This window comes from Macaca nemestrina, chromosome 10 (genome assembly GCF_043159975.1).
Source record: "Macaca nemestrina isolate mMacNem1 chromosome 10, mMacNem.hap1, whole genome shotgun sequence".
NCBI classification, from domain to species: Eukaryota; Metazoa; Chordata; class Mammalia; order Primates; family Cercopithecidae; genus Macaca; species Macaca nemestrina.
This window is the reverse complement of record NC_092134.1, coordinates 47,308,700-47,334,569: the sequence shown is the minus strand read 5'-3', so window position 1 is coordinate 47,334,569 and position 25,870 is coordinate 47,308,700. Positions and strand designations below refer to the sequence as shown.

At 37.3% G+C, this 25,870-nt stretch overlaps 1 protein-coding gene across 18 annotated transcripts in view; it reads right to left on the bottom strand.

Moving 5' to 3' along the window:
• LOC105473258 (MGAT4 family member C) overlaps window positions 1-25,870 on the bottom strand; it is a 935,225-nt gene that overhangs the window by 36,559 nt on the left and 872,796 nt on the right. For 9 of the 18 annotated variants that reach the window (XM_071071338.1, XM_071071335.1, XM_071071336.1 and 6 more), the window contains one exon: window positions 12,501-12,587. The exons of 2 other annotated variants lie outside the window; for them this stretch is intronic. The gene's annotated coding sequence lies outside the window, so the exon portion shown is untranslated. Of the gene's footprint in view, window positions 1-12,500; window positions 12,588-13,105; window positions 13,218-15,631; window positions 15,715-18,805; window positions 18,948-25,588; window positions 25,738-25,870 lie in introns of those variants that run through there. 7 more of the 18 variants (XM_071071339.1, XM_011726965.3, XM_071071340.1 and 4 more) reach the window with 7 other exon arrangements.

Sequence of the window (25,870 nt, the reverse complement as noted above, 5' to 3'; positions counted from 1 at the left end):
GAGGAGTTGGAAGAATGGCAGTACCATTGGAGGACCAGTTGGAAGAATGGCAGTACCACTGGGGACCCAAAATGAGCCCCCAGTGATAAAATGAGAGAAAGGAGGAGGAAACACTTTTAGGTTTGCACACTAGAAGGCTTACAAGGGACTGGGTCCAGCCTCTCAATAGAACTGAGCGATCCATGGTAGACCAGGGATTTGATGGGAGTCACACATTTGATGGGAGTTCATCAGGGGGCTGGAGGGGCATTGGTGAAGTGTGATTCTCCATCTCCTGATTTGATTAAGGGGACAGCTGGTTCTAGGGGATGAGTTAATCGCACAGGTGGCCCCTGATGTCAGGAGGGGCTGCAGAAATGGGCTGTGGGACCAGATGGTACTTTGGAGGGCCTGCTGGGAGTGGCCACTTCAGTATTTCGCAGTGGGAACCATGAGGAAATCCAGAAAAGAGAGGGGAGATACAGTAAAAAGACAGAGGCTTCCAGTAACCACCTTGTGGACTCATGGACCCCAGAGTCCCCAAGATGCATTTGTTGATTGCTGCAAATGTGGTAGGAGGGACTGTCTAGACAGCAGGAGGAGGCCAGGTAGTGGGGGCAGGCATCCCTGAGCCTGTGAAGATGGTGGCATGGGGTCCTTTCTGGGTCCCCAAAAGTGCAGACTGCAGAGAAGTCTGGATTCTGCATCTGGGAGGGCAGCTGCAGTGGCTCCTAGGGAAGGCGAGGCTCCTGCCCAAGCAGTGGCATGGGAAGTCCGGGTCAGCCTGCCTGCTGCAGCTGGCATCTTGGCAGCAGTCACTCTTGATGGGCCATTGCTACCATTAGTTCTGTGTGCAATAATGTGAAATAGAATAAAACAACAACAAAACCCCAGGATATAATTCTCAAGAGTTGACAAAGAAATACAGAAGTCCTTAGAGAATAATGATGGTCTTCTAAATTCTAACATCCAAATCCTGCAAATTGTAATCCTCCCAAATCCATTCACAATACAGAAGAGAAATTAACTTTCCATGGTGTATACCCCCAGAGTAACTATGACACAGACAATTAGCACAAACTTTAACTTTCATTTAACTGAGAACATTTACACCCAGGGTCATCAGAATAGGCGGAGAAGCCCAAACCAGAGCAAACAAAACCATAAAAAAGTAGTAGGCCAAACAGTTCCTGAAGCTTATAGAGTGTTGGGGACAGTTTGTGTGTCCATAAGCCAAGTTTGTGTGTCCATCAGCCAGCAGGATAGACCTGGACATTAAAAAGAATACTCAGAGGCCAGTTGTGATGCCTCACGCCTGTAACCTCAAAACTTTGGAAGGCTGAGGCAGGAGGAAAGCTTGAGCCCAGGACATTGAAACCACCATGGGCAACATAGTGAGACCCGGTCTTTACAAAATATAAGAAAACTAGCCAGCTCTGGTGGTGCACACCTGTAGTGCCAGCTACTTGGGTGACTGAGGCAGGAGCATTGCTTGAGCCTGGGAGGTCAAGCCTGCATGCAGTAAGCTATAATTGTGCCACTGCACTACAGCCTAGGCAACAGAGTAACACTCTGTTTCAAAACAAACAACAACAAAAAGAATACTCAGAAGCATATTACCTTAGTATTTGGGCCAATAATCTCTAAGCTTGTCCTAAAGAAAGCTTAACAATAAGCATCAATAGCATCAAATAATTTTACATAACTTAACTCCATACTAGTACAAAGTACAACACTCTTTAAACACATAGGACAATGTCTAGAACTTAAGAACATAAAAATTACAATATCCAGGATCCAGCAAAAATTACCATTTAAATCAAGGACAATATAGTCTATAATTAGTCTGAAACTAATCAGAGAGAAAAAAAATCAAGAAATAATGGAGATGATAGAATTAAAAGAAAAAGGATGTTAAAAAGACTATCATAAACATGTCCCATAGGTGCAAAGTAGAAGAACAATGATAATTTTAAGGACAGAAATGAAATGTTTCAATAAAAACAAAAACAGAATTTCTAGAGATGAAAAATATGTGTGAAATGCAAATACACTGGCTAGTAGATAAGGAATAGCAGGAGAAAAGATGAGCCACTGAAGATACAACAGTAGAAATAATACAAATTAAGCACAGAGAGAGGGACAAACATCCAGCCAAACTGCTGTCTAAATTTTGAGTCACAGGAAAAGTGAGATCAAAAATGTTTTAAGGCATTAAATTTCAGAGTGTTTTCTTTGGCAACATTAGATAACTGATACAGCTACCTACAGGAAACTCATTTTAATGATAAAGACAAAAATGAGTTAATAATAAAGGGAAGGATAGGGATGAATATTAATCAAAGGAAAGCTGGACCAGATATATTAATATCATATAAAGTAAACATTTAGTAATTGATGAATATTAATTTTTTGAAGGAAGCATAAATGTACATGCACTACATAAGAGTTTCAAAATACCTGAAGCAAAACTGACATAAGGGAAAGGAGAAGAAAGGGAATAAATAAAGGAGGAAGAAAGGAAAGAAAGAGAATAAATGAATTCATTAATTTTCTTTTTTTTTTAATTTTTTTATTATTATTTTTAAATTTATTTATTATTATTATACTTTAAGTTGTAGGGTACATGTGCATAACGTGCAGGTTTGTTACATATGTATACTTGTGCCATGTTGGTGTGCTGCACCCATCAACTCGTCATTTACATCAGGTATAACTCCCAATGCAATCCCTCCCCCCTCCCCCCTCCCCATGATAGGCCCCGGTGTGTGATGTTCCCCTTCCTGAGTCCAAGTGATCTCATTGTTCAGTTCCCACCTATGAGTGAGAACATGCGGTGTTTGGTTTTCTGTTCTTGTGATAGTTTGCTGAGAATGATGGTTTCCAGCTGCATCCATGTCCCTACAAAGGACACAAACTCATCCTTTTTTATGGCTGCATAGTATTCCATGGTGTATATGTGCCACATTTTCTTAATCCAATCTGTCACTGATGGACATTTGGGTTGATTCCAAGTCTTTGCTATTGTGAATAGTGCTGCAATAAACATACGTGTGAATGTGTCTTTATAGCAGCATAATTTATAATCCTTTGGGTATATACCCAGTAATGCGATGGCTGGGTCATATGGTACATCTAGTTCTAGATCCTTGAGGAATCACCATACTGTTTTCCATAATGGTTGAACTAGTTTACAATCCCATCAACAGAGTAAAAGCGTTCCTATTTCTCCACATCCTCTCCAGCACCTGTTGTTTCCTGACTTTTTAATGATCGCCATTCTAACTGGTGTGAGATGGTATCTCATTGTGGTTTTGATTTGCATTTCTCTGATGGCCAGTAATGATGAGCATTTTTTCATGTGTCTGTTGGCTGTATGAATGTCTTCTTTTGAGAAATGTCTGTTCATATCCTTTGCCCACCTTTTGATGGAGTTGTTTGTTTTTTTCTTGTAAATGTGTTTGAGTTCTTTGTAGGTTCTGGATATTAGCCCTTTGTCAGATGAGTAGATTGCAAAATTTTTCTCCCATTCTGTAGGTTTCCTGTTCACTCTGATGGTAGTTTCTTTTGCTGTGCAGAAGATCTTTAGTTTAATTAGATCCCATTTGTCAATTTTGGCTTTTGCTGCTGTTGCTTTTGGTGTTTTAGACATGAAGTCTTTGCCCATGCCTATGTCCTGAATGGTACTACCTAGGTTTTCCTCTAGGATTTTTATGGTATTAGGTCTAACATTTAAGTCTCTAATCCATCTTGAATTAATTTTCATATAAGGAGTAAGGAAAGGATCCAGTTTCAGCTTTCTACTTACGGCTAGCCAATTTTCCCAGCACCATATATTAAATAGGGAATCCTTTCCCCATTTCTTGTTTCTCTCAGGTTTGTCAAAGATCAGATGGCTGTAGATGTGTGGTATTATTTCTGAGGACTCTGTTCTGTTCCATTGGTCTAGATCTCTGTTTTGGTACCAGTACCATGCTGTTTTGGTTACTGTAGCCTTGTAGTATAGTTTGAAGTCAGGTAGCGTGATGCCTCCAGCTTTGTTCTTTTGACTTAGGATTGTCTTGGAGATGCGGGCTCTTTTTTGGTTCCATATGAACTTTAAAGCAGTTTTTTCCAATTCTGTGAAGAAACTCATTGGTAGCTTGATGGGGATGGCATTGAATCTATAAATTACCTTGGGCAGTATGGCCATTTTCACGATATTGATTCTTCCTATCCATGAGCATGGTATGTTCTTCCATTTGTTTGTGTCCTCTTTTATTTCAGTGAGCAGTGGTTTGTAGTTCTCCTTGAAGAGGTCCTTTACATCCCTTGTAAGTTGGATTCCTGGGTATTTTATTCTCTTTGAAGCAATTGTGAATGGAAGTTCATTCCTGATTTGGCTGTCTGTTTGTCTGTTACTGGTGTATAAGAATGCTTGTGATTTTTGCACATTAATTTTGTATCCTGAGACTTTGCTGAAGTTGCTTATCAGCTTAAGGAGATTTTGGGCTGAGACAATGGGGTTTTCTAAATATACAATCATGTCATCTGCAAACAGGGACAATTTGACTTCTTCTTTTCCTAACTGAATACCCTTGATTTCTTTCTCTTGCCTGATTGCCCTAGCCAGAACTTCCAACACTATGTTGAATAGGAGTGGTGAGAGAGGGCATTCCTGTCTTGTGCCAGTTTTCAAAGGGAATTTTTCCAGTTTTTGCCCATTCAGTATGATATTGGCTGTGGGTTTGTCATAAATAGCTCTTATTATTTTGAGGTACATTCCATCAATACCGAATTTATTGAGCGTTTTTAGCATGAAGGGCTGTTGAATTTTGTCAAAAGCCTTTTCTGCATCTATTGAGATAATCATGTGGTTCTTGTCTTTGGTTCTGTTTATATGCTGGATTATGTTTATTGATTTGCGAATGTTGAACCAGCCTTGCATCCCAGGGATGAAGCCCACTTGATCATGGTGGATAAGCTTTTTGATGTGTTGCTGAATCCGGTTTGCCAGTATTTTATTGAGGATTTTTGCATCGATGTTCATCAGGGATATTGGTCTAAAATTCTCTTTTTTTGTTGTGTCTCTTCCAGGCTTTGGTATCAGGATGATGTTGGCCTCATAAAATGAGTTAGGGAGGATTCCCTCTTTTTCTATTGATTGGAATAGTTTCAGAAGGAATGGTACCAACTCCTCCTTGTACCTCTGGTAGAATTCAGCTGTGAATCCATCTGGTCCTGGACTTTTTTTGGTTGGTAGGCTATTAATTATTGCCTCAATTTCAGAGCCTGCTATTGGTCTATTCAGGGATTCAACTTCGTCCTGGTTTAGTCTTGGAAGAGTGTAAGTGTCCAGGAAATTATCCATTTCTTCTAGATTTTCCAGTTTATTTGCGTAGAGGTGTTTATAGTATTCTCTGATGGTAGTTTGTATTTCTGTGGGGTCGGTGGTGATATCCCCTTTATCATTTTTTATTGCGTCGATTTGATTCTTCTCTCTTTTCTTCTTTATTAGTCTTGCTAGTGGTCTGTCAATTTTGTTGATCTTTTCAAAAAACCAACTCCTGGATTCATTGATTTTTTGGAGGGTTTTTTGTGTCTCTATCTCCTTCAGTTCTGCTCTGATCTTAGTTATTTCTTGCCTTCTGCTAGCTTTCGAATGTGTTTGCTCTTGCTTCTCTAGTTCTTTTAATTGCAATGTTAGAGTGTCAATTTTAGATCTTTCCTGCTTTCTCTTGTGGGCATTTAGTGCTATAAATTTCCCTCTACACACTGCTTTAAATGTGTCCCAGAGGTTCTGGTATGTTGTATCTTTGTTCTCATTGGTTTCAAAGAACATCTTTATTTCTGCCTTCATTTCGTTATGTGCCCAGTAGTCATTCAGGAGCAGGTTGTTCAGTTTCCATGTAGTTGAGCAGTTTTGATTGAGTTTCTTAGTCCTGAGTTCTAGTTTGATTGCACTGTGGTCTGAGAGACAGTTTGTTATAATTTCTGTTCTTGTACATTTGCTGAGGAGTGCTTTACTTCCAATTATGTGGTCAATTTTGAAGTAAGTATGATGTGGTGCTGAGAAGAATGTATATTCTGTTGATTTGGGGTGGAGAGTTCTATAGATGTCTATTAGGTCTGCTTGGTGCAGAGTTGAGTTCAATTCCTGGATATCCTTGTTAACTTTCTGTCTCGTTGATCTGTCTAATGTTGACAGTGGAGTGTTGAAGTCTCCCATTATTATTGTATGGGAGTCTAAGTCTCTTTGTAAGTCTCTAAGGACTTGCTTGATGAATCTGGGTGCTCCTGTATTGGGTGCATATATATTTAGGATAGTTAGCTCTTCCTGTTGAATTCATCCTTTTACCATTATGTAATGGCCTTCTTTGTCTCTTTTGATCTTTGATGATTTAAAGTCTGTTTTATCAGAGACTAGTATTGCAACCCCCGCTTTTTTTTTGTTCTCCATTTGCTTGGTAAATCTTCCTCCATCCCTTTATTTTGAGCCTATGTATGTCTCTGCATGTGAGATGGGTCTCCTGAATACAGTAGACTGATGGGTCTTGACTCTTTATCCAGTTTGCCAGTCTGTGTCTTTTAATTGGAGCATTTAGTCCATTTACATTTAAGGTTAAGATTGTTATGTGTGAACTTGATCCTGCCATTATGATATTAACTGGTTATTTTGCTCATTAGTTGATGCAGTTTCTTCCTAGCCTCGATGGTCTTTACATTTTGGCATGTTTTTGCAATGGCTGGTATCGGTTGTTCCTTTCCATGTTGAGTGCTTCCTTCAGGGTCTCTTGTAAGGCAGGCCTAGTGGTGACAAAATCTCTAAGCATTTGCTTATCTGTAAAGGATTTTATTTCTCCTTCACTTATGAAACTTAGTTTGGCTGGATATGAAATTCTGGGTTTAAAATTCTTTTCTTTAAGAATGTTGAATATTGGCCCCCACTCTCTTCTGGCTTGGAGAGTTTCTGCTGAGAGATCTGCTGTTAGTCTGATGGGCTTCCCTTTGTGGGTAACCCGACCTTTCTCTCTGGCTGCCCTTAAGATTTTTTCCTTCATTTCAACTTTGGTGAATCTGGCAATTATGTGTCTTGGAGTTGCTCTTCTCGAGGAGTATCTTTGTGGCGTTCTCTGTATTTCCTGGATTTGAATGTTGGCCTGCCCTACTAGGTTGGGGAAGTTCTCCTGGATGATATGCTGAAGAGTGTTTTCCAACTTTGTTCCATTTTCCCCCTCACTTTCAGGCACCCCAATCAGACGTAGATTTGGTCTTTTTACATAATCCCATACTTCTTGCAGGCTTTGTTCATTTCTTTTTCTTCTTTGTTCTTTTGGTTTTTCTTCTCGCTTCATTTCATTCATTTGATCCTCAATCTCTGATACTCTTTCTTCCAGTTGATCGAGACGGTTACTGAAACTTGTGCATTTGTCACGTATTTCTCGTGTCATGGTTTTCATCTCTTTCATTTCGTTTATGACCTTCTCTGCATTAATCACTCTAGCCATCAATTCTTCCACTTTTTTTTCAAGATTTTTAGTTTCTTTACGCTGGGTACGTAATTCCTCCTTTAGCTCTGAGAAATTTGATGGACTGAAGCCTTCTTCTCTCATCTCATCAAAGTCATTCTCCGTCCAGCTTTGATCCGTTGCTGGCAATGAGCTGCGCTCCTTTGCCGGGGGAGATGCGCTCTTATTTTTTGAATTTCCAGCTTTTCTGCCCTGCCTTTTCCCCATCTTTGTGGTTTTATCTGCCTCTGCTCTTTGATGATGGTGATGTACTGATGGGGTTTTGGTGTAGGTGTCCTTCCTGTTTGATAGTTTTCCTTCTAACAGTCAGGACCCTCAGCTGTAGGTCTGTTGGAGATTGCTTGAGGTCCACTCCAGACCCTGTTTGCCTGGGTATCAGCAGCAGAGGCTGCAGAAGATAGAATATTTCTGAACAGCGAGTGTACCTGTCTGATTCTTGCTTTGGAAGCTTCCTCTCAGGGGTGTACTCCACCTTGTGAGGTGTGGGGTGTCAGACTGCCCCTAGTGGGGGATGTCTCCCAGTTAGGCTACTCAGGGGTCAGGGACCCACTTGAGCAGGGAGTCTGTCCCTTCTCAGATCTCAACCTCCGTGTTGGGAGATCCACTGCTCTCTTCAAAGCTGTCAGACAGAGTCGTTTGCGTCTGCAGAGGCTTCTGCTGTGTTTGTTATTGTTTACTGTGCCCTGTCCCCAGAGGTGGAGTCTACAGAGACAGGCAGGTTTCCTTGAGCTGCTGTGAGCTCCACCCAGTTCGAGCTTCCCAGCAGCTTTGTTTACCTACTTAAGCCTCAGCAATGGCGGGCGCCCCTCCGCCAGCCTTGCTGCTGCCTTGCCGGTAGATCACAGACTGCTGTGCTAGCAATGAGGGAGGCACCGTGGGCGTGGGACCCTCCCGGCCAGGTGTGGGATATGATCTCCTGGTGTGCCTGTTTCCTTAAAGTGCAGTATTGGGGTGGGAGTTACCTGATTTTCCAGGTGTTGTGTGTCTCAGTTCCCCTGGCTAGGAAAAGGGATTCCCTTCCCCCTTGCGCTTCCCAGGTGAGGCAATGCCTCGCCCTGCTTCAGCTCTCGCTGGTCGGGCTGCAGCAGCTGACCAGCACCGATCGTCCGGCACTCCCCAGTGAGATGAACCCAGTACCTCAGTTGAAAATGCAGAAATCACCAGTCTTCTGTGTCGCTTGCGCTGGGAGTTGGAGACTGGAGCTGTTCCTATTCGGCCATCTTGCTCCGCCCCCCCCATTCATTTTCAATAAATGAATATTGAAGTCCTCTATTTCAATATTCATCCCTCAGTAATTGACTGAATATGCAAATACAAAACCAGTAAATATCAAAGATATTTAAAACACTATCAAATAAATTAATCTACTTGGGATTTATGAAACACTCCACCAAACAATAGCAGTCTATAAATCTGTTTTCATGCTGCTGATAAAGATATACACAAGAGAGTGCAATTTACAAAAGAAAGAGGTTTAATGGACTTACAGTTCCACATGGCTGGGAGGCCTCACAATCATGGTGAAAGGCCAGAAGGAGCAAGTCACATATTACATGGATGGCAAAGAGAGAGATTTTGCAGGGGAACTCCTCTTTATAAAATCATCAGATATTGTGAGACTTATTCACTATTATGAGAACCGCACAAGAAAGACCTGCCCTCGTGATTCAATTACCTTCCCCTTGGCCCTTGCCTTGATATGCAGGAATTGTGGGAGTTACAATTCAAGATGAGATTTGGGTGGGGAACCAGCCAAACCATATCATTCCACCTCCTAAATCTCATGTCCTCACATTCCAAAAAAGCTTGCCTTCCCAACAGTCCCTCAAAGTATAAACTCATTTCAGCTTTACCTCAAAAGTCCATGAAAGTCTCGTTCTGAGACAAGGCAAGTACTTTCAGCCTATGAGACTGTAAAATCAAACCAAGTTAATTACTGCCTAGATACAATGGAGGTACAGGCATTGGGTAAATACAGCCATTCCAAATGGAAGAAATTGGCCAAAACAAAGGGGGCACAGGCCCTATGCATGTCCAAAATCCAGCAAGACAGTCAAATCTTAAGGCTCTGAAATTATCTCCTTTGACTCAAGGTCTCACATCCAGGTCATGCTGATGCAAAAGGTTGGTTCTCATGGTCTTGGGTGGTCTTGGGTAGCTCTGCCCCAAAGGCTTTGCAAGGTACAGCCTCCCTCCTGGCTGCCATCATGGGTTGGCATAAAGTGTCTGTGGCTTTTCCAGGTGCACAGTGCAAGCTCTCAGTGGATCTACCATTCTGGGGTCTGGAGGATCGTGGCCCTCTTCTCACAGCACCACTACATGGTGCCCCAGTAAGGACTCAGTGTGTGGGCTCTGACCCCACATTTCACTTCTGCACTGCCCTAGTGGAGGTTCTCTATGAGGGCCCCACCCCTGCAGCAAACTTCTGCCTGGACATCCAGGCGTTTCCATACATCCTCTGAAATCTGTGCAGAGGTTCCCAAACCCCGATTCTTTACTACTGTGCACTGTCAGGCTCAATACCACATGGAAGCTGCCAAGGCTTGGGGCTTGCACCCTCTGAAGCCATGGCCCAAACTCTATGTTGGTCCCTTTCAGCCATGGCTGGAGCAACAGGGATTCAGGGCACCTAGTTCCTAGACTGCACACAGCACTGGGAATCTGTGTTTCACCTATGAAACCATGTTTTTCCTCCTGGGCCTCCAGGCCTGTGATGGAAGGGGCTGCCATGAAGACCTCTGACTTGACCTGGAGACATTTTCCCCATTGTCTTGGGGATTAAATTCGGCTCCTCATTACTTATGCAAATTTCTGCAGCCAGCTTGAATTTCTCTCTAGAAAATGGGATTTTGTTTCCTATCGCATTGTCAGGCTGCAAATTTTCTGAACTTTTATGCTTTGCTTCCCTTATAAAACTGAATGCCTTTAACAGCACACAAGTCACCTCTTGAATGCCTTGCTGCTTAGAAATTTCTTCTACTAGATACACTAAATCATCTCTCTTAAGTTCAAAGTTCCATTAATCTCTAGAGAAGGGACAAAATACTGCTGGTCTCTTTCCTAAAACATAACAAGAGTCACTTTTGCTCCAGTTCCCAACAAGTTCTTCTTTTCAAATGCACATAGAAAATTTATACACACACATACACACACACACACAATGGAACACTATTTAGCCATAAAATAGAAGGAAATCCTGTCATTTGCAGCAACATGGATGAATCCTGTCATTTGCAGCAACACGGATGAATGCACGGAGTGCATTATGTTAAGTGAAATAAGCCAGGCACACAAAAACAAAGACTGCATGATCTAACTTATTTCTGAAATCTAAAAAAGTTGAACTCGTAAAAGCAGAAAGTAGAATAGTGATTACCAGAGGCTGGGAGGGGAGATGGAAGCTGGGTTGGTAAGAGGCACAGTTAGAATTAGACAGTAAGTGTAAGTTATTGCAGTCTATTACACATTAGGGTGACTATGGCTAATAACAATGCAGTGTATATATCAAGATATCCTGAAGCGAAGATTTAGAATGTTATCATCAAAAAAATTGTTTAAGGTGACAGATATGCTAATTACCTTAATGTGATCATTGTACAAGGTATACACAATCATTGAAATATCACACTGTACCACAGAAATATGTAAAATTGTGTCAATTATAAATACAAATAATTGTAAAAGAAATTAGAAAAAAAAGGGCAAACTATCTCCAAAGTAAGCTATAGAAGAGCAAATTAGGCAAAAAGTAAACAGACAAAAATGACAAAAGTAAAAGTAAAAATCAATGAATAACAAAAAAATAGAAACAAATGCTGGTCCTTCAAAAAGATCAATAAAATATATATTCCTCTAGCCATATTGATCAAGAAAAAAGAAAAGACATTATTAATATCATGAATGAGACACGTGTCATATCACTAAAGATTCTACAGGATAATTGTATATTTTGAAAAAATATGCTAATAAGTTTGACAACTTAAATGAAATGGATAAATTCCTTGCAACACAGAATAATTATTTATGTATTAATAAAATAGAATAAGCAGTTAAAACATCCCTCTCAAAACACTCCATGTCTGTATGGCTTCACTAGTGAATTCTACCAAATATTTTAAGGAAAAAGTACACCTACTCTACACGAGCTACTCCAGAAAATAGAAGAGAAGTAAATAATTTGTATTGTCTAGATCTAATAAAGCATTTTTATTAAATTTTATTTGATAATATTTTAAGAAATTTTATGAATAGTAGGAGTAAAAATGAGTATGTTGAAAACAACTTTATTAGGAATATTGTTAAGCATCTAAACATAGCTAAACAAGATTTTCTTTCTAATTTTTCCAATTTTAAAAGTATATGCCTACCAAATCTACAATGCCTCAACTGATCCCCAATCATCATGCCAGAACCTGCAACATATCCTTCTTGTAAGCTGTGATTTCATATTTCTAATATATTTCTAACAGGCTCATGCTTATCACTACTTTGGATTCTTGCGTTTGCACCATGAAGACACTATACCCTTGGGAATTTCAATGGCTCATAATTTTGTTGAAGAGAGGACAATTTGCTTATCCTGTCAAATCAGTTTAGCCAGAATCCCCTATCTTCCATATCCGATCCCTCAATATCTGATCAAATTTCTCACCCACCACTATCCCCCAGGTAATATATGATCTCCCTGCCCTGCCATCAGTAAAAATCCTTTTAAGTCAGTTTAGCAAAAAATTATCTATCTTCTTAATGATTTTCAATCCACTACCTTGCATTCTTCTCCTTGGCTATAAATTCCAATTTGTCTTTGTTGTATTCAGCATTGAGAACAATCTCTTTCTCCTACTTCAATACCTCATGGCAGTAGACCCTTGAAATCCCTTGAATAAAGTCTAAACTGCCATCTTTAACAAGTGTTATTATTTTTCCTTTAACAGTTTTTGTTGCTCTGACTTGTATAGGATCAAATTCATTATTGGATTCCCAATCTTCTGACCCAGAATCCCAAGCACCTACCTTTGAAGCTATTGTCTTCACTTCTGGTTGATTGATGGATGAGCCCTTGGTGATTTAGACTCCTGAGCCAGTGCTCCAAATGATAGTCTGTTGAAGTACAGTTAAGGCAGAGAGAGTCTCAGTAAACTATACAAAGGCTGAGTTAGTCCTGTTTCTTTTTTTTAGAAGTTGGTTTAGTCACAGGTTTCTTTGTTAGGAAAGTACTGGCTGGATTGTAAGTCTTACTTCCTGTTTCTGTCTTTGAGTGGGAATTTACTTCTTGAATCCCTGAGCTGAAATATTTTCCTTGATTATTTGTGAGGCCACTCTGTTCTATTTGACCCTATTTCTCCCATGGTAACTTTTTAGTCAACAGAAACCCCCTTCTTAAACCCTTACTGATCGTATACTCCACTTCCTTACTTGTGGTCATGGTTTTGCTAAGGATAATTTGAGACTTCAGGATCTCTTTGGGAAACTGAAGATTTTCCCGAAGTGAGTCTTCTGAGATCTCTTCCTTCCCATTGTTTCTGCTCCCCATTCATCCTTTTACTACCTTCAATCTACCCTTCAACTTTCTTGAATCTTTTGACACGTGCCTCTTCAGACCTCTTCCCTCTGCCTACCTGTCCTCCCAGACGTTTTTCCTTCCTGCTTCAGCCATTCAATCACTTGAACTTTAGGTCTCCTATTTCCATCATAACTTTCAAGGGACTCTAGGACCCCAAAAGCAATTGTCTGAGGTTGAAAAAGGGGGAAAAAAAGACTGATTGAAAAATAGTTTGGATATTTTATCCAGATGAGGCTTTGAAGACATCCAGATAGGTGCTTGATGTTCTTTCAGTCTCTTGCCTAAAATGTAGTCACAGCCTCCATAATATTGCATATATGGGCAAAAGAAAATCTTAAATGTGTCTTCTCCACAAATATTGGCTAAAAGCTTTAGCCTTCCTATTGAGAAGGTAACCTTAACTTGTTGCATCTGTCAGAAACGCAATGGATAAAACTATAAAGTAGAGGACATAAGAGAGTATTACTGTGTTGTCTAACTCCTGGCTAAAGTTTTAGAATAAAACCTTTACGATCTCTTATAATATATGTATACATTACATTATATATATGCAATATATATTCATATATAATACCTATATGTATAGAATATATATATATCCCATTCTCTGTATATATAGAATATATGTATATCCCATTCTGTAAATCTAGAGAATATATATTATATATATGTATATGCAGTATACATGATAATATATATCATAATATACATGAGATTTCTCTGTGGATGGTATTATCAAATTACTTAGTACTTTCTTTTTGTTTTTTAGAGACAGATTCTCACTCTGTCACTCAGACTAGAGTGCAGTGGTGCAATCACAACTCACTGTAGACTCAGATTCCTGCATTCAAGGGATACTCCTGCCTCAGTGTCCCAAGTAGCTGGGACTACAGGCATGTGCAACCATGTCCAGTTAATTTTCAAATTTTTTTCTAGAGGTGGGGTCTCACCATGCTGTCCAGGCAGGTCTAGAAGTCCTGGGCTCAAGCAATCCTCCTACCTTTGTCTCCCAAAGTGTCAGGATTACAGGTATGAGCCACCACACCTGGCCTAAAATTTCTTAAGTTCTATTCCAATTTTCAGAGATAAATTTGTGCTTATATAAGGCAAATATTTCTAAAACTCTCAGAAACTAATTCAAATACTTTTCGAATTCACATGAAATGGATGTATATTTGACAATTAATACTAGCTTCATATTGTTTGTTTCATAAAAACAACTACATTTTCTGGTATATCAGCATTCAGTATAATATGAACATACATTTTTATTCTACTTGGGCTTACTAGTTGAATCAGGTAATATGTCTTCTAGATATTTAGGAATATAAACAATTATCAGTTTGACCTTAGAATAAGTATACAAGTAAAGGTACAGTAAAGAAGAGTTGTTTGATGCCCATTACTTCATATTTCTCAAGACAGCCATAAAACCCAAAACTGCGTGTTTAACTTCGTTGGTTTTTGCTTTTGTGATGCTTGCCTACCATGATGATGTTAACTGTAAAAACAGTTAACAAGGAAGTAAGTTGAGATTGTGGCTAGCTTTGCCTTGTATTACAATATCGTTGCCAAAAACAGTTTCCAAATTATTTTTGTTAACTTGAAGCTTTAAAGTTTTTCTAAGCTGTATTAAGTAATAAATATTCATTAAATATCTAGGTCATTTCTAAGTAATATGAACTACTGAAACACTAATTGTTAAGCATTAGGTTTAATTTTATAGATTTTTTGGCATTTTATTTTAAAAATGAGACTAAAGATATTTGGACCTGTTAATAAACATGTTATTTTGTCACATAAAAATTGTGCTATGAGGAAGCATGAACCTATAAGAAATTTTGAGATGATATATTCATAAAATTTGCTAGTCTGCTACATAATGCAAGACAGACAATTTACAGTCATCTTCTTCCCAGTTTTCTCAGTCAAAAGAAATATTACTAATGGTCAAAAGCGATCATCAATATATGTAATTAAAACTACTAGAAATAACAACCATGAAGAGAAACATCTTTGTATGTAGAGTATGCAAGGAAAATACGATATGTTTTCAAGAAAAATAATTCGATGTATGAAGAATGTATTTTTTGTCAAGGGAACAGGAGGGTAATTTTGTCCTAAAATAAAATGATTAGTTGTGCCAGAATCAGAAAAAAAAGAGAGAGAAGGACAAAAGCTAAACAGATATAGAAAGTTGTAAAAAGTTCATGGAAGAAAGAATTTTATATGTTTAAGCTGGTAAGATTGAACAGATTTATTTACAAAGTTTTGTAAAAGAAGAAGAAGAAGAAGCAGAAGGAGGAGGAGGAGGAAAAGGAGAAGGAGAAGAAGAAAAAGAAGAGAGCCCAATGCTATAATAATGCAAAACTAGATTTTTTTTTCTGTTGAAAATGCCCGTTTTCTTGGATTACAGTACAAGGTCTTTTTGTTTGTTTTACCTTTTAAGTAATCTTCCTAGGAAGCCAAGATTTTGTGTCTTATCAAGTTAGTTTTCTGTGTTTATGTTAACCTTTACCATTGGCCTTGATTATTTAAGAGAACTGAGAGCTTGCAATTTAAAAGCACTAAAACATTTTACCTGTTTTACAGTGTTGCCTTTTCAAAACAAATCTTAAGCAAAATCTTGTTCTCGAACTGATCTTGAAATTTCTCGAAGGGACCCTGAATAATTTCAAAAAAATTGTTCTTTCACCTTGTAAAGAGAAATGCTAAAAATAGTTTGGTTTATTTAATTGATACACTGCATTGCATGAAAAAACACTTTCAAATAAGATACTTTAACTTTCCCTAAATTATATTTTTTTATGGGCAAACATTAGGCATTTTAGAAAATACATAAAATTCCTAGAAATTTGTCAATGTCCCTTCTGTCCACAATATATCTTGGTATAATACCATCAGGGGTGGCTCTAATTTTTATTTAAAATATTATATGCCTCAAAAATAGCCAAATTATCTTGTCCTTTGGGTTATTTTTATATTGAACTCTCATTACATGTTATTTTCCATTTTAAATTTTTTGTCATTGACTCATATTCTGATTCTTCTCCAAAAATATTTGCAATCAGCTACAAGTCATAATGCTTCATGATGGTGTTGATTAATTTAGAGACCATAGTATAGTACTGAATTAAGGATTTTCAGAACTAGAGTAGAGAAGGAAATGGGTTTATGAAATTCCTAACCCAAGAGCAAGGAGAACAAAAATTATTTGTTCTGATGGATGATAATGAACTGAAGAAAAGTGATTATGGTTTTGTTTGAAAGTTTGTTGGTTCTTTAATGCTCTACTTTCTGGATATAAGCACTCTTTTCATTTTTCTCATATTTATGGAACCACAGAACAAGCCCAATCTGGTTCAACTTTGAATAATAAAATGGTGAGTTATTTTTCAGTTGCCATGGATTCTGGGTTGCAATTATGTAAACTGCTTATGTTCAGATAAACCACGTGTAACTGTAGTTAGAAACTAAATTCTAGGATCACAAATCAGGGACTGAATTAAGAAGGGGATATCTCATGACATAATCCAATCAGATCAAGTCCTGACACCACCCCATGGCACAATCCAGTCGGATCATGCCTCATGGCATCATCTCATTGTAAGATGCAATCAGCTCACACCTTGTTACCCTCTGCCTATAAAACCTGCCCCAGTCCCCAGTCTTCAGAGGCAGATTTGATCACTGCCTTATGTCTCCTTGCCAATTAACTCACAATAAAACCTTTATTTTCTCAAAGACTTGTGCCACATTGGGCAGAGAAGCCATTGCTTACTCAGCAACATTTACACTTGTAAAAATCAGTAGATTATACTTTTGTAAATATAATATTTTCTCCTCGATCCTTCTAGAATTTGTAAACTATTGAATATTCTTATTTTCCTGGCAATACAGTTATTTACCTGAATTTAATAAGAATCTGTTATCTTTGTAACAGAACACAATTGGAAACATTGGTTATATTTATAATGCTTTGACTTCAATGTCATATTTGAGAATGATGTGTATAGAATCCAAGTTATGGAATTTAAGTTAGTTTTATAGAACCAATTTTTACAAAGCTATCTTAAAAAAGCTGGCCCAATAATAATTGGCTTCTAGGGTTCCTAGCCATACAGATGAGTAAAGAAGATCACTTCCTAGCAGGCCCAGGGAAGATGGGCTATCTTGGGAACCTCAAGAAGAGAGGAATTCATTCAAATCTATAAGTACCAGAAGTGAAGTCTGATGGCCAGTTCTTATTAGCTTCAAGAGGTTTTTGAAATTATAACCTGAGATTCCTTATGAAAAGTTCCAGCAAAGAAAACTCAAAAAGACCTATGTGGTCAGTTACCATTCTTCCTTTCCTTATGTAAATAATCAGGTCAAATCTAATGAGACCAGATTTATTTTGTCTTTTAAAATAGAATAACCTCACTTTAGTTATCTTTGATAAAAAATGAGCGTGACTAGAGAGATGCATTTTATGTTTCAGTGGAAAAATACAGTGCACTCTTGTGAGTTCTCGATTATTCTAGCTTTTTTCCAGTATCCATCTACAACTTCCAATTTTCTCTCACCCTCCTGACTTGGAGTCAATGAGATGTAAAACTGTCCTTTTTTCAAAACTTTGCAAGCTGAAGCTCGACTATGTGATATAAACTTCATGGAAATCACTGTAACAGATTATGAATAGACAGCCTTTTTGCTTGTTGCTGTGTGGGCCATGCAGAATGTTCATGGAAACACTTCATGCTATCACTGAAAACATTCAACCTGCAAACCCAGAAACTTTGTCAGTTTGCCACTGCCATCCCCACTTCACTACCTAAAGATGCTTCAAACTCAAATCAAGATGTCTTCTTGAATGGCGGCCCTGTGGAATCAGAAACTGGATTTCTAACCATTAATTTTTAAAAAAATTTTCACAGAAATTCCCCGCATTAAATTCCTGACTGCTAACCCATACAGCAAACATACTATACTACCATCTCCCAACAGGTGCTTCAGCTTGTCCTCAATGAGCAAAAGATAACTCAAAAAGAAATGGACTTGTTTTGTTCAATGGAAAAAACAATATTTCTTTTCTTGAACAAGAGGAGGGACTGACAAAGAATCTTTTCTTGACCAAACTTTAATCAGTCTCCTCTGAGCCGAACTAGGCCCCATGTTGGGCATATCCTCCAAGAGCCTAGTTTTAGCACTTACCCTGTAGAGTCAGCTTAGCCAAAATCCCTTGCTCTCCACATTTCATCCCTCTCAATATCTGATCAAATTTTTTATCCACCACCATCCCTCAAGTAATGACTGATAAATCTATCTTGCATTAAGCAAGAAACTTGCTGGGTCATTCTTGCAAATAATTACTCTACTCTCTTAGTGATTTTTCCATCCACTGACTCACATCCTACTCCTTGGCTATAACCTTCTACTTTTTGTATTCAGAGTTTAGCCCAATCTATCTCCCCTACTACAAAACCCATTGCATTAGTCCCCATGAAGCTACTTGAATAAAGTCTACTTTATGTTTAATAAGGGTCATCATGAATAATTTTCTTTCTTTAACAGCATCTAAGAATCTGATCCATCTAATAATTGTGAATTATATAATTCTCTAATAATTATGACTCACATAAAGAGTATCTTCCTCTATTTATATTTTTCTCTTTATCATTATCATAGGAAAATTAAAAATTCTGCATTTTCAACTGTGTTCAATGAATGGTTGAATACACAGATTAAAGGATAATGTCTTTAGAATTTTACTTACCTACTTGAAAGACTGCAGTACTTTGGGCAGCACAATACCAATAGTGAAGAATACTATCCTGAAATGGTTCATTATTTCAATACCGCACCTTCTACTTAGATGAGTCCATCATTCTTCCATTTTCTAATTATTTCAATCTGTGCTTTAGCATGGTTAGAATAATTTATGTGTGATGAAATACTCTCTATTAACATGAAATAGTAAAATATTTCAAGATATACAAAATATAAGATCACCATGATCTGGTAGTATATCATAAGATTTACCAAAAGGTCTAATGGGCTTATATGCTAATTATAATTTATAATGAATGTGCCATTTAAACAAGAATAAGTATTCTCATTTTTGGTCTGGTAGAATTCCAGTGAAGTATAAATATCATCATACATCAAACTTTAAAACAAAAAATGTGTTTAAACAAACAGACGAAAAAATCAATAAAAACAAAAAACTAATTGGTTTCAACAGACTCTGATGATTTATCAAAGGTGAACAGTATTTTTTGATGAGCAGCCATTTTTAATGTTGATGATAAAGTCAAGTTCATTAACTTTTTTGGTATCGCTTTTGTGTATTCTAACCATTGCTTAATTAGTATAATGGAAATATTCTCATATGCTTTCTTCCAGGGGCTTTAGTTTTTAGGGTAGGTATAATAACCATCTTAAATTAAGTGTATGGTGTGAAGAAGAGGATGAAGTCCCTTTTCTACCCTATTTATTCAGTCATATTGGGTGCCTTTGTTGAAAATCAATTGTGTATATATGTGTGGTTATATATTTGAAGTCTCTATTCGGTATATGTCTCTATTTTTCCTTATATCAGTATCATACTCTCTGGATTACTATCTGAAATATGATGATGTCAGTAATTTGCATTATTATGGAAGTTTTATCATCAATTGTCAATTTTGACAAAAACAAACCAGAATTTTAATTAAAAATTTGTTGGGTCTGTAAATTATACAATCCACTTACCAATTTCTACCAAAAAATTATTTAGAATTTGAGAATTTGCTGGATGCACAAATAAATTATTTGAATCTAAAAATATATTTTTCCCAACATGGTATTTATTTATATTTATTCAAGTCATCTTTAATTTGAGCAATGGTTTTATTTTTTCAGTGATTCTGACATCTTTCATGGCTTGTAAAATTTATTCCTAATAATTTTGTCTTTTTTCTATTATTACAAGTGATTTTTGCACATATGTTTCCTGCTACTACATAGAAATACAATTTATTTTTGTATATTGATGCCTTGGATCCTGTGACCTTGTTAAATTTAACCATCATGATATTGACAAGCAATAAACAGATTTAATACTTCTTTTCCAATCTCTAAGATTTTAACATTTTGTTGCTGTTATTGCTGCCTTATTTCCATGGCAATACGTAAATGGGCTTCCAGTCACATGTTAAATAGAAGTTATTAAAACAAACTTCTGTGCTTTGTTATGATGTTAGGAAGAAAGCATTAAGTATTTCAGTATAAGGTAAGAAGACAGCGGTAGTTTTCTTACAGATGCACCTTATCACACTGAGGACATTTCCTTCTATTCCTGGATTGATGAAGTTTGATATTGAGAATAACTGTGGGATGAATTTTGTCAAATATTTTTTCTCCATCTGTTGAATTTAGGGAGCTTTTTCTTCTCCTTTATTGTGCTATATGATGGATTATACTTGCTGGTTTTGTAATTTAAACCAAATAGAAGTATACATTAAGTAATTACATAATTATTTTTATATACTGTTGATTTGCTAAGATTCTCTTTCTGCGTTTATGTTCTTCAGAAATATTGATACGTAATTTTCTTTTTTATTTTCCAAAATCTTTGTCAGCTTTTGCTATTGGAGTGCCAATCTCAGAGAAACCTTCAGTCTAGGGCTAATTTTGCCTTATAGCCAAGGCAGACCCTTCTGAGTACTCTAATGACCCGCATATTACAAACTTTTTCATTTCAGTTAACAGAAATAAGAATTAGTCTTCTTTTGTGTGTGTGTTGCAGAAGACATTGCAACTGTTCCTTTCCAGTGATTCTTTAGCAACCTTGAATAGTTTGTTCACACACATGCCATGATAAATGTTCAGACATAAAATAATCCCTTTCTCTCTCTCCCTCTCTGCGGTTGTGTTTTCCATGCAGCTTTCTCCTCTACAGTATCTGCTTGACAATTATAATTGTCAAGCAAGAATCCAAGTATCTTAGCTATGTCTCTTCAATTCAGAGAGATCAGTTGTCTCTTTGACTTCACTCTGCTTGTATTGTAACCCAGAAACTGTAGCCAGTAAGATATAAAAATAACCTCGTTTCCACCCTCCACCCATCAGGAATCATTGTCTTGTTCTGCCTATTTTATAATGTCTAAATTTTGTTTTACATATATTAATTCTACTTTTTTTTTTAGTTGTTTAAGGATAGAAGTAAATCTGATCCCTATTTCTCCATCATGGTAAGAAGCATCTTTCTGGTTATAAGATTATTTGCCTACACATTCTTTCCTTTATTTTCTTGAAAACATTGCTCCATTATTGTCTTGCTTTCTGTGTTACTGCTGAAAAATCTAATCTTGCCTGCTTTTCTTTCCATTATAAATGACTTGTCAAACATGAATGAGTTGGTTGTGTAGCTTAGAGGCTTGCTGAATATTTTATCTTTAAAGTGGAATCATATATGTTTTGGGGTTGTCAATTCTTCGTTAAGTACTCAAGAATTACTGAAGAAAATCAGAAAAATCACTCTTGATCACTTGATATTTAATTGTGTGTTTAATTCTAAACAGAACATAGGGAATATAGTGTAAGAATAATGCATAAATGTTATACATTCTGATAATGCCAGAAAATACCCAACTAAAAATACAAGGAGATAGAAAGGGGGAAGTAGTATAAACTAATACATCTACACTGTATAGATAATAGGTGTAAGTCATAAACTATTATTTAAAGCAAAACAGACATTAGAAGCAAAGTTAGAAAACGAGACTAATGAAATAAAGATAATTGTAAAAGCTAACTACTTAAACAAAACTGCAAGAGTTCCTAAATACCAAAATGAATACAAGAAAAATATCTGCAAAACTACCAGTGCTATGGCTTGAATGTCTGTCTCTTTTAAAACCCATGTTGAGGATGGGAGCAGTGGCTCATGCCTATAATCCCAGCACTTTGAAAGGCCGAGGCGGGCAGATCACGGGGTCAGGAGTTCGAGACCAGCCTGGCCAACGTGGCGAAATCCCGCCTCTACTAAAAATACAAAAAGTAGTCAGGGGTGGTTGTAGGTGCCTATAGTCCCAGCTACTCAGGAGGCTGAGACAGGAGAATTGCTTGAACTCATGAGGCAGAAGTTGCAGTAAGCCAAGGTTGTGCCATTGCACACCAGCCTGAGCAACAGAGCAAGACTCTGTCTCAAACAAACAAAACCCATGTTGAAAGATAATCCCCAGTGTAACAGTATTAAGAGGTGAGGCCCTTAAGAGGTGATTGGATCATGAGGCTTCTGCCTTTGTGAATGGATTAATCTACTCATGGATTAATGGGCTAATAGATTAATGGGTTATCACAGGAGGGGTTAGTTATCACAAGAGTGGGTCTATTATAAAAGTTAGCTTGACTCTCTTGTGCCCTTTTAGCCTTGTGATGCCTTTTGCCATGTTGTGATGTAGCATGAGGCCCTCACCAGAAGCCAACCAGATACTGCTACCTGATATTGGACTTCCCAGACTCCAGAACTGTAAAAAATACATTTCTGTCTATATAAATTACCCAGTCTCTGTATTCTGAGATGGCAACAGAAAACACACCAACACAATCACAAAGGGAAATATAATACAATGAGCAACTTTCTAAATCAGAAACACAGAAGGTGCAAGAAGTCAAAATTCCTAATAATAGGGGCCTTTAATTTTCACAGTTCAATATAAGTCAAGAGGCCAAAAATTGCCAAATATCACCACAGTAAATTGCATGAGCCAAGAACTTTTAGAGACATAAGCACAAGTTTATGGGTTCAAAAACACAGTGAAGGAAATTAATATTCTTCTCTCAGAATTTCCTAGTTTGAATAGTTTAAACATTAACAAAGACAGAGAATATAAAAAATGCAAAGTTATCTTTTAGAATTTTAATTTTGTGTGAGTTTTGGTCAACAAAGTACATATGATAGGTAGAGATTAAAAAAATATTTCATACCTGACCATAAACCAGTATAATTCAGAATATTACAACAGAGGAGAGAACCACATTGCATGAGAGAGATGTTGTTGGCTTATAATAGTATAGTAGAAAATGAGATGAGAGAATTGAAGATATTTGGAAGCAAGTTATTTCCTAGGTAGTAGGATAGGGCTAATAGGCAGAAATTTAAATTTATATTTTAAATCCATAGATGCAGTAAAAACTTTAGTAACTTAGGGTACCAGTGTAAAAAATGTATGTTAATATAATTTGTGAATAATACTGATTACTAGGAATAAACACTACATTGAATGTGGCAGACACAAACTCACCATTCTTTACCAGCTCCAAGGGTTAAAAGAAAGTAAAATTTTGGTCTCAAATTTGTAACCAGGTGAGCATACCCTGATAATATAAACTTCCATGTCACAAGCTACTGCCTGAAAATATCATTCATGCAAATGAAGATGACTTACTTGAGCAGTAGATTTTGGTTCCATGTTCAAATAACATTTTATCTGCTAGATTTTTTTTTGTTTTGTTTTGGAATAATATTACAAAGGACAAGTATGTTTTTCTTTTAAGGCCATGAGTTGATTGTTACGGATTAGGTTCATTTGAAAAGTGGTAACTCATATTATCTTGATTTGAGTGAACTGTTTCTCAGGATGATACATCATCTTTATATATCCTGAATGTTATAGACATTTGTTTGCTAACAGCATATCCCACAATACCTTTTATTTCTTTCACACCCAATGGGAAATCATGAGGGTATTTTGTTTACTAATTACGTTGCGTTTTCAAAAACAGCTTCATCACAACTTTCTGATCCAAGGCTATTGATTACAGGACACAGTTATGGAAGCAAGGTTGTAACAATATCCTTACTTCTCTGTACCAAATATATGCAGCATTGGCATGTCTGCTTCAATAAGACTTAATCAGTTTTTGTTTGAATTATATGCGTTTTCAGAGAACTGGGTGAGGCCGGGAGCAATACTCAAACCTGTAATCCTAGCAATTTGGGAGGCCGAGGCATGTGGATCACCTGTGGTCAAGAGCTTGAGACCAGCCTGGCCAAAATGGAAAAACCCCATCTCTACTAAAAATACAAAAAAAAAAAAAAAAAAAAAAAAAAAAATTAGCCAGGAATGCTGGCGGGCACCTGTAATCCCAGCTACTCGGGGGCTGAGGCAGGAGAATCACTTGAACCCGGGAGGCGGAGGTTACAGTGAGCTGAGATCTCACCATTGCACTGCAGCCTGGGCAATAAAAGAGAAACTCCATCTCAAACAACAACAACAACAACAAAAACAAAAACAAAAAAACCTGGGTGGTGGGCCTGCTGCAGTGGCTCATGCTAATAATCCCAGCACTTTGGGAGGGCTGAGTTGGGAGGATTGCTTCAGGACAGGTGTTTGCAACCAGCTTAGGCAACATAGTGAGGCATCATCTCCACAAAAATTAAAAAAAAAAATAGCCAGGCTTGGTGGGACATGCCTGTGGTCCTAGCTACTTGGAAGACTGAAAGACTGAGGTGGGAGGATTGCTTGAACTCAGGCAAACAAGGCTGCAAAGAACTATTATCACACTACTGCACACCTGGGTAATGAAGAATTAAGACCTTGTCTCTTCAGAAAAAAAAAAGTAAAAAGAAACAGATGAGTGATGAATGTTCATTTACATCAAAGTAATATTTCAAAATATAAACATTAAAATTATTTTGAAGTGATACTGTACCAAGTAATTCATTTTTAAAATAGAAATAAATCATTTCGCTCTGTAGTTCCCCTCATAAAAGACTATTATATGTGGATATATGGATAAATATACTAACATAAAAAATACAATTATATATTCATGCATTTACACTTAATTTTGAAATTATACATAATGTGGCATATATTCCTATACATATAAATGCACAATTATACATATATAAATAGAGCTATATTCACCTATAAATCTGTGAGCACGTACTATTCTTCCGCACCATTTAGTACCGGTCCTACCTGAATTTTACCTACGGTTTACAAACCACTAACAAAAAGAATATACGGCTTTTCTAGTGTCATGACGGTCCACAGAATCTTGGTTAAAAAACGAACAAAAAAAAGACTTTCTTAGTAAATTCTTTTCTCTCCTACTCTCATAAATATTATCATTTTCCATCATTCTATCCAAGCTTTTCTTCTTTTTCTTTGTTGCAATATTTTTGGTATTACAGAACTTCTCCTACAGCCATATTTAGAGCTTCAGCTAGGACTCCTTCCTGAATCCCAGTATCAGCTTTTGAATAATGACTATTCTCTTTACCTATTTTTCTGCTGACCAATAAAACACAATGCATCTAAAACTGTAATTTTCCTTTCCTGCCAGCTTCTCCTTCCAGGTTCTTATTTTTGGTGGGCTCAGTTTTCTCAGGGCTAATTTTATACCTTTTATTCTCTCATAATTAGAGACATGCCAAGTCCTCTCCTCCTCAATATCTCACCTGCCACAATGTTTCCTATTTAGTTATCACTGCCATAATCAAAGTTCCCGTTAATACTTCCTTTAATTTTGGCAACAGCATTACATTACTGATGGTTTTCCCTACCTGTTCATTACAATTTTGAAGCATCAACCCCTAAACCGGAAGTGGGAAACTAGTTTTGGACGTTCCATCCCTAAACCAGAAGAGGGATGATCCGCCCTTGAGAAGAGATCTTGATGCACTCCCAGCCTACAAGCTTTAAGCAGATGCCTGCTTGACGATGTTAATGGGGGAAACGTAACAATCCTGCCTGGCTGTGCTGCGATGTGAATCAAGAAGGCTGCCTGCAAATGATCTCAGTTAACTCAGTAAGAAACAGTCATGGCAACATCATGTGTTAGCGTG